Source organism: Phascolarctos cinereus, unplaced genomic scaffold, assembly GCF_003287225.1.
Source record: "Phascolarctos cinereus isolate Bilbo 61053 unplaced genomic scaffold, phaCin_HiC Scaffold_726;HRSCAF=1367, whole genome shotgun sequence".
In the NCBI taxonomy this organism is placed as follows: Eukaryota; Metazoa; Chordata; class Mammalia; order Diprotodontia; family Phascolarctidae; genus Phascolarctos; species Phascolarctos cinereus.
Window position 1 is genome coordinate 184,413,869 of NW_027556098.1, and position 10,481 is coordinate 184,424,349.

The 10,481-nt window shown below is 35.5% G+C and overlaps 1 protein-coding gene and 1 pseudogene across 1 annotated transcript in view; one reads left to right on the forward strand and one right to left on the reverse strand.

The window, feature by feature from the left end:
* LOC110213284 (homeobox-containing protein 1-like) overlaps positions 1–8,031 on the forward strand; it is a 53,791-nt pseudogene extending 45,760 nt beyond the window's left edge.
* Positions 1–10,481, reverse strand: part of PLCL1 (phospholipase C like 1 (inactive)) — a 415,950-nt gene that overhangs the window by 144,377 nt on the left and 261,092 nt on the right.

The window sequence follows — 10,481 nt, forward strand, 5'->3', positions numbered from 1 at the left end:
GATGAAAAAACCAAGGCCAACATAGTTAAGTGGCTGGCCCAAGTCTATGCAGGCAATTAGTTGCATTCATGCATTAATTAATTCATTATTAACTTGATAAGAATGCATCAAGCTCCCATTATATGCATAGAGAACAAATAAAATATTAGGCATTTTCCAATAGAGTGGGGAGAAACCCCAGGTATTGCACTGAAGCTAGAACCAGAGATAGTTCAGAGAAATAAATTTCTCTTTTGACTCCACAAGGGGGAAGAATTGACCTCCCCAAGAGGTAAAATAATGACTCGAAATCTTATGGCAATTACCCATCCTGCCAATTCTGACTGACTCTCCACCTGAGATTCAAGATAGAAGGAAGAGGAAAGGGAAGGGGAGGAGTACCAAATCCTGTTAAGTAGTATGGAATGTAAACCACTGGTGTCATAGAAATAACCATCATCCCAACTAAAGAAGCAAGAGCTTTCTTAAATACTGCTCCATAGTGCATCTATAAAAGTAAGCCACTTAATAGGACAGAATGACATCATTTACTCTGGCAACCTAGATTGTGCTATTAAGTCATTTATGTAAATGTAGAGAGCTATGACCCCAGAGTTGAATTTCCTACATTTCAATCACAGTTGGTAAATCTAAATAGGCTTTTACTTAGAGGCCATTAGTAAGATCACTCAGTCAACAGGGTAGTCAACAACCATTTCCAAGCAATATCTATTTATTACAATTAATTTGTGTCTTTAGCTCACCTATTGATTCCAGGAAATTAAAATTCATCACCACTCTAAAAATGCCAAGTGAATTGAATACTTTCTCCACTTCACTACCAGCCCTGCATAACTCCAAAACATACAAATTAATGCTGAAATCATGCAATAATGAATATTTGTCATTTTATTATCCATCTCAATATGAAGTTTACACATCAAGACGGTTTGATATGTCAAATAACAATTTAAAGATTAATACAATCATAGTTAATCCCCCTTCAAAAAATCTATCCCACTGTGATAAAATCTGGGACAAGAAAGCCAAATTAAGCTTCCATCTAATATAACATCATATGTTCTGTATTACCTCCAATCCTATGACTCATACCCCTGCAGCATTAAATAAAATTGAATAAACACTGCAGGGAGGAAAGCATGAAGGGAGGAAAATAAATCTATTAGTCTTGTAGAGTCCATTGATTCAGTCTAGAAAACATAATGAAAAAACCCAAATATTAATTTCAAAAAGAAGAAAAACTTGTGGCAACAAAAAGACATGCCACCCATTCAAATTCTTAGATTCAGTGATGTATATGAATAATTAAAATAAAAACATATGAATAAAGTTTCCTTTTATTTATGTTAACCAGGAGACTTGTGGGAAAATAATGTACATGAAGTTTGCCCAATCATGGTTTACTTTTTAAAGTATTTTAGTTGAATATGTAACCTTTTATGATAAAGCATTTGTTTTGAATGAGAGAACAAGGTGAAGGTACTTTAATATATGAACCCGTTTCTTTGAATATGAAGACTTTTTTTTAACTTCATCCTATAATTTCATTGATGTAGGAAACTCTACCTTCAGCAGAAATTACCTCCACTGAAGCAATACAGAACTTGAAATCTTAGAGAATTGTCTGGGACACAGAAGAGTTATATGACTTACCCATAGTTATAGGCAGTTAAGTGGTGCAGTGGATAGAGTGCTGTGCCTGAAATCAGGGAGACTAATCTTCCAGAGTTCAAATCCAGACTCAGACATTTACTAGCTGTATGACCCTGGACAAGTCACCTAACCCTGTTTGCCTCAGTTCCTCATCTGTAAAATGAGCTGGAGAAGGAAATTGCAAATCACTCCAGTATCTTTGCCAAGAAAACCCCAAATGGGGTCATGAAGAGACAGACACTACTGAAATGACTGAATAGCCCACAGTCATATTTGGGGGTAGTGAGGTTTAAATGAGATAAATATATATAAAATTATGTATAAACCAAAAGTACTGCATAAATACCAGCTATTATTATTAAAATTCCAATTTAGGGGCAGGGCTAAGGTATATATTTACAAGTGGATGTAAAACCACACAGCTGGACAGAAACTGAATCTATAATAACTCCATGAACTGAACTCTGAGTTTTGCTTCATATTAAATCATCTAGTTATAAAAATGGTAGAATCACCATAATATAAAATAAAATAACTGATGGTCATAATAATGATAGTAAATTATGAAGAAAAATTAAGTTATGATCTGTATACTCTGTTTTAAAAAGCAGGAAGTGAACATATTTCACGAATAGTCTAAATGGGTAGGGAATTTAAAGTTTCAATTCTGTTGTGGAAAGTTAGGCCAAACTCTATCATGTGATTGTGGATGGAGCTCATTTGGTAGGTTTGTCAGTATTCTGGGATTTGATGCAATCAGCATGAAGTCATTTGCAAACAATAACATCTTGAGAACCACATCAATTATATGAAATTCCTCTTTCATTTGCACTTTATGCTAGACCTCCTCCTTTATGATGGCAAATATTTTTGATGAGTATACATCTTTTGGACTCACTTGATCTTCATGACCAAAATGTCAAAGTTATCTCTTTTATTCCTTTTTTAACATTCTTTTTATCATTTTCAAGTTCCAGATTCCCTCTCTCCCTGTCACACCCACTGTGAAAGTAAGCGATATGACACCTGCTACACACGTGAAGTTATAAAAAAATTTCCATATTAGCCATGTTGGAAAAAAAAAATAAGCAACAAAAATAAAGTGGAAAAAAATACACTTCAATCTGCACTCAGAGTTTATCATCTTTGGAGATGGACAGCATTTTTCATGATTAGTCTTTTAGAATTGCCTTGGAACATTGTATTGATCAGAGTAGAGAAATCTTTCATAGTTGATTGTTGTTACTATGTTCAATGTTCTCCTGGTTATGCTCACTTCACTTTGCATCAGTTCATATAAGTTTTCCCAGGTTTTTCTGAAACCATCCTGCTTGTCATTTCTTATAGCACAATAGTATTTCATCACAATCATATACCACAACTTGTTTAGTTGGTATCCCCCCAATCTCCAATTCTTTGCAACCACAAAAAGAGCTGCTACAAATATTTTTGTACAGATGGGTCCTTTTCCTTTTTCCTTGATCTCTTTGGGATACAGACCTAATTGTGGTACTGCTGGGCAAATGGGTCATGAACAGTTTATAACCCCTTGAACATAGTCCCAAATTGTTCTACCAATTGGTTGAACCCTTTTGTTGCATTTTAAAAGAAGTGATACATAATTTTGATATCCATAAGAGACACTTTGCTGAAGAAGAGTCATAAAAGACAAAATTTTGCTGTACAAAAAAAATGCTTCTTTATAATCAACAAAGAGGAAAAACCGAGTGAATAAATAATGCCTATTATCCAAGCCATGTTACTCAATTGAATGGACAATCTATGTAGTTGATATGGCAATACACATATCTAGAACAAACAGTTGATGGACAATAAACTAGATCCAGAATTGAACTGGAATAGGAGTGCAAATTGGATGGCTATTGGGAAATTACATAGTTCTTTCATGATTCCAAGGTCCTCCCCAATACCAAGGTCCACATTGATATTCTTTCAGTTATGCTGTATAGCTAAGTTGTAGAATTTCATAGTCTCTGAAAGAGCAAATTTTCAAATCAACAAAATGGCAGTGGAAAGGTAAATGGTGAACAGAAGTAGGCCTCTCCCTTGCCCTTAGGCTGACTGAGTAATTTTCCAGAGATTGTGGTATTCCATACTTCGTATATTCAGAATCATTGAGGAATAAGGAGTTCCATATAAATGAATGCTCCATGTAACTGAAGAATTATGTAGTAGCAACAGATTAAAGATTGCATCAGAAAGATATAAATGGACACAAAACAATGAGGGCAAGGGATAACTAATGAATAGTCCTTATTGACATCTATGTAAAGTCAAGATATCTAGATAAAGACACCATTACACTAGGATCTTTCCCTTTCCTACCCCCATCCTCCATTAAAGATATGGACAAGAATTATACTGGATGAGGTGAGGATGGTTTACAATCTGTACCAATAAAAGGAATACCCTCATCAAAAATGAGTCCACAGTCCCATCAACATAACAAAGTAAGCTTCAGTTAACTGGAAAGTTCATTTATATGGAACCCCTCATTCCTCATTGATTCTGAATATATCAGGTACTACTATAATAATTACACTTTACATTTATATAGTATATCAGATTTTTCAAAGTTCTTTTACATAGATTATCTCATTCAAGTTCAACAAATCAAATCAATAAATATTTGTTCTAATGGAACATGAGGGTAGAACACAGCAGCATATTGCCAAAGAGAACAAGTGCTAGAGACTCTTTTTAATTAGCAGAAGCCTATTTACTTTCCTTCTACCTATCCCCTCCCCACTGGAAGAAAAAAACACTGTATACACATATACACATATGTATATGTCTGTTGTATGGTAGAGAGCAGAGAAGGAGCAGCTAAAAGAGGCGACATATCTACGGTCAGTGTAGGGAACCACAAATGATGCTTGTCTGCTACTTATAGCTTCATAGGGCACTGAGAAGTTAAGAAAATTGTCTTAATCTCACTTTCACCCTATGTCAGAGTCAGGATTTGAACCTAGGCCTTCCTGACTGTAAGGTAGACTGGTTATTACTCCTTTATTCATTTACCACCATGATTTTGGGAACAGGAGAGAAGCTAACAGTGGATAGAGTGCCCAGGCTTGGAGTCAGGAAGACTTGAGTTCAAATCCAGCCTCAGAAACTTAGTAGCCATGTGACCATGGGCAAGTCATTTAACCTCTGTTTTCCTCAGTTTCCTCATCTGGAAAATGGGGATAATAATACACCTACCTCCCAGGGTTGTTGTGAGGATCAAATGAGATAAAAATTGTAAAGTCTTAGCAAATAGTAAGTATAATATAAATGTTTGCTATCATCATTATTATAGTAGTAGCAGCAGCAGCAGTAGCAGTAGTAGTAGTTCATTTTCTTTTTTTCTAATTAGTTCTAGAGCATTTATTGAACAACAAATTTAATACCAAGGAGCAAAGAAACTACTACCTTATAGTTTGGCTATTTTTAACCAACATTAGATTAAGAAACAGCATAATAAAAAAGGTATAACTTAAATATTACAGAATTTCACTTTTATAGATATCTTGTCTTATTAGGAAAGAAAATGATTTTGTTACATTAGAAAGATGATGAAAGATACAAATATGTTACTACTTCAGATTTCACAATCAGCATGCCATTTTTATTGTTATGACTAAGTTTTCATTTTGCCCAAAAAGTTTCAAAATATGGTTTATTACATATATTAGCATTTAAAACAGTTACTAGTTCAAAATACGTTTAGTAACTGAAAATAGTTCACCTGAAAATTTATGACATTGACATGTTTTCTTTCAAATTTGATAATGTAACTCAGAATCTATATGAATCTTTATTCCTACTGAATTAAAAATATTTCCTAATTACTAAAATGTGGATGATTAAACATTAATCCTCAACACATATTTTTTTAAAATAAGAAAAATATTTTGCAAAGAAATTATATTCACACTGGTTCTAAGTAGCACACGATTTTCTATTAGTATTCAAATTATGAAATAAGTCTGAAAATGATGTAATACAATTAAGACTGCTAAATGTAATTGTTTTTTCAGAAAATTTCATAAGACATGAAATACTGAGAAAAATAAAAGAGATTAAAACAAATAATTTTGCATATCCTGTGCAATGAATTAGCAAATTGTAAAGAACTGTAAATGGTAGTCAAGGTATCCATGGTATTATATCTTATAGTGTCATATTGCATGTATAATCTATGGAATATACAGAATAAAGCTTCTCAATCTCATAGAAGGGAAAAGCAAGAATTTTTTTAAAAAAGTTTCATCTTCTCTGCACATGTGTTATTATAACGTCACAAAATCTTGCAAATGAAGTAATGGCTATTTGTATTACATGGTGGTTATTAGGAATAACATTAGGTATCTAGAAATAAGCATTTGTACTATTGCCCAAGCATAAAAATAAGGATTCCTTAGGCTAGTTTAGTTACTTATTTGAATATACAGATTTAAAACAAAATGTCTTGAAAATTATTTTTCAAATTCGAGATGACATAAAACACTGAATAACCTGCCAATAATTACAGTAGCAATAAGAGAAGATTATTTGACATTTTTGCATATACACCTGCTGATATGAAAAACATTTATGTTTATAATGAAGTAGGGAGCCAAAGATTCCAGCCATTAGCTTACACAAGAGTTGACATTTTGTAAATCAGAAAAAAAAATTTTCTCACCCCTCTATGGGAGACTAAAGAATCAAAAATGAAAAGTAATGGCTATATGAGAATCATTAATATGCAATTCTGCTTTAATCTGTTATATATGATTCATAATAAGAAAAATGCTATTGTCCCAGACCACTTAAAATATTTTTTCAAGCCTATGAAGAATACCCAAAACCCAATTCATTTCCTGGTTACACTTTATAATTTAGTTTATAAACAATCAAAATACTAGAGATAATTTTCCCACATCAAAAGGGGGGAAAATCAAAATTTAAAAAATTTCTCAAATATTAAGATTGGTCCCAACATGGCAAATATATTTTTAGGGTCATTCAATATATTGTGAGTTTGTCTCTCAGAACCACTAAATATTTAAAGATTTAAGACAAATTCTATCATGGAAATTATGGAACCAGCCATTCCAAGGACCAGCTCATTTGGGTTACCTTTAAAATGCAGTGTCTGGTCGGGAGTGGGGCTGTTGATATCAATATGGGGGTTATCAGCCAGACAAAGACAGCAAGTCTGATGTGATTGAAACAAGGGAGATTTTCAGCGGGAGACTGGGAGATAGGGGCCTCCCCTTCCCCTTCCCTTCCTCCCACGCTGGCCTCCACTCCAGACCCCCTCCCACCAGGGACCCGGTGCTGAAGGCACCCCTTCACCCCCCACCTTAGCCCTTCTTCTTGGGACGTTGGGGAGGGGGCTGCCCGCGCGGCGTAGAGAGAGAACTCAGCCAGGCTCCTGAAAATGGTAAATAACGCTGACACACTTCAAGAAGCATTTTGACTTCCCCTCCTCATATAAAGTACGCTCAGTTCCTTTCCAGTGGTTTTGCTGGAAACCATGTCTCATTGCACAGATGAACCCAGATTTACTATAGAGCAAATAGGCCTACGTCAGCGCCTTCAACGTACTAGAATGGCCAAAACATGAAATTCTCCATGCTTTGAAAACTTTGGATAGTCTTGATTAAGAACATAATGACAAATTTGGGAGAAGGCCCAGCTATGGAGATAGTTGCTATGGAAATAATACCAACAATGTCCCAGCATCTTCCTCTACTGCTACAGTTTCCACACAGATCCAATATCGGGGATTCCCTATCACCCAGCACTTATGACACTTCCCAGTGGCCTTGTACTACTAATCAAAATGGGAGGGAAAGTAATGAAAGGTTGTCCACTTCGAATGGAAAGATGTCTCCTACTCCTTATCATTCAAACAGCATGGGTCAGAGATCAGACAGTTTTGAAGCCTGAGAAGAGGACCTAGACAAAGTGGAGGAATTAATGAGGCAGGATAGTAGTGTGATAAAAGAGGAAATCTGAGCTTTCCTTGCCAATAGGAGGATTTCCCAAGCAGTTGTTGCACAGGCAACAGATATCAGTCAGAGCCGGATTTCTCATTGGCTATTGCAGCAGGGGTCATACTTGAGTGAACAGAAGAAAAGGGCATTTTATCAATGGTACCAGTTTGGGAATACAAATCCTGGTGCTGCTCTAAGTATGAAGCCTGCTTCCATTCCAGTAGAAGACCCAGAGTGGAGACAGACACCTCCCCCAGCCACTGCAACGTCTGGTCCCTTCAGACTACAGCAAAGTAGTCGATTTACTTAGGGAAAAAAGTGCCTGGCTGTCATGGAAAGGTCACCAAACAAAATCTCCACTTCTGACCAACTTCCCACCAGTGAGTAAAGCCTGACAAACCAGAGATGAGGGAGATGCAGCTTCTCTCCAGTCGAAGTCAAGTAGATGCATCCAAGAATCTCACCAGCATCACCAGTGTATTCTTCAAGGAGTTCAGAAGCACACTAGTAGTCATAATGCACTTTTTAACCCAAAGGACAGTGGTTTTCACTAGTATGCATCCACATCTGACAGGCTGAGTAGGAAACCAAGAATTTGGTGGAACAGAAACATTGCAAAACTTTCTTTTACCTTTATTTAGTCTTTGTTCTGACTAAATGAACTGGAGATTTCAGCAGTTTTGGGGTGAAGTCAAACTGTGTTGTGATCTAATTGGGATAATTTGTTCAACCAAAACAACTTTTGCCTAGCTTAGTTTTGTTGTGTGTGTCATTATGTTTTTTAAAATATTTGCTCGAATCCCCCCAGAAAATTGGCTCTTCTCCTTTTCTCAATAACTTCATAGAAACAGTCTTTGGGCTGGAAGGTGACATATTTTGGTAGGGAACTTTGCCCTACTTTTGTCCTGGAAGCTATGATTTTCTCTGACTAGACCTTCATTCACACCAGTAATGAAACTCCCACTAAGACATGTCAGATAGGCTAGTAATTCACATGCAACTTTTAAGTTATTTGGCAAGTTCACAAAAGGTTTTGTTTCATGTTTTTCTGCAAAATTTTCATAAGTGCCAAGTATCCAAACTTCTCATAGCCTCAGAGAATTAATTCACATTCATAGAAACATATTAGCATACAGCTTAACAGTTTCTGATTTAAATCAATATCTGACAAGTCCGTAAAGCATTAAGACATAGAATCAAAGATTTTAGAATGTGAAGGATCTTGGAGATCAAGAGGATAACTCATGGCTTGAATTAACTGTGTTATCATTTTATAGACCTATCTTTGGATTTTTATGCAAAGGATGGGAAACCTCTTACTGTCCTAGCAACTAAATCAGAATTTTTTTTTATTATTTCAGTGTTGATATGGATTAACTTTTCTGTATATACACTTTTATTACATGTAGATGTTGTTTTGCATGAGTAGTCCCAGAGCTTATCAATCAGGGATCAATATTTCGCTGTCTCTCTCTCTGTCTCGCTGTCTCTCTCTCTCTCTCTGTCTCTCTCTCTCTCTCTCTCTCTCTCTCTCTCTCTCTCTCTCTCTCTCTCTCTCTCTCTCTCTCTCTCTCTCTCTCTTTCTCTCTCTCCCCCCAGAAGAAATAAGGTTAGTGGCTAGGTGAACTCTAAGACATGAAATTTCATCTATTTTATTTTTCAAGAGCACAGAGGGGCCCTGGTTTATATTGGGATGTATTTCTAGGTCTGTTGTTAGTCTTCTGCTGATGCTGCCAACATCCTTTGGTAGTTTGATGTCTCCCTGGTATAGAAATTGACATTTTAGATACAAAGTATAAAATAACATCTTTGATTTAAAGATGATTCCCCTAAGGTCCTGGGTTCTAATTCCATATGAAGTAGGTAGTGTGGTATGTGATAAAGAACACTTGAATAAGAGTCAAGACACTTAGACTCCTGCCTCAGCTTCACCACTAACTAGTCCTCTGGCCTTGAAGTTATTACCTGTCCTTGGGCTTTCTGGGCACCATCTGAGAAATGAGAAAGTCAGAGTAGATGGTCCCCACGATCCCTTCGAAGTCCAAAAATCTGTGACAAGTTTTGACCTACGGTAATTTGCATTCCGTATTTTATAAACAAGCTATGGAGGTCTACTGTATTTTGGATTGATGGCATTGTAGTATGATTGAAAGATAATGAATTTAGAACTAGAAGACCTAGGTCTATGTCCATCCTCTGCTTACTCCCTGCATAAACATGAGCCAATCATTGACTCCTCTTGAGCCAATTTACTCATCAATAAAATGTGACTACTTACCTCATAGAATTGTCATGAGGATCCAAGAAAATAATGTATGTGAAAGTACTTTGTAAACTATAGAGTTTTATATAAATGTAAGAAGTTGTTAATAATGAAGTCATTGCTTGTCATGTCAAAAAAACATAATAAAATGCAGTGTAATGAAATGCCATATAATACACCAAATTAAAAAAATTAAACTTTACAAAACCATTCAGGCTAAGGTGATTGCTTGTGTCTTTGCACTATGTGAGCAGATATAACCCTATTCAGATACACTGAAAATTTAATTAAGTTTCCATACTACTCATATTTTAATTCTTTAGTGACTAGTGCTTTTTAACAAGTATGTCCCAACATACGAGAAAAGCATGTTGCTTAATAAATGCTTGTTGACTATTAAATGTCTGGTGAATTCTTGCAGCTTCCCTTCTTTTAGTTTTCTTTATCAGTGAAAGTGAAAAAAAAATTTAATATCTTAATTCAGGAGAAAACTTTAAACTTCAAACTTTAAAATGAAATTCAGGAGTGGCATCATGTAATATGCTCCAAAAGACTCTTAAATTGGTTCTTAATAA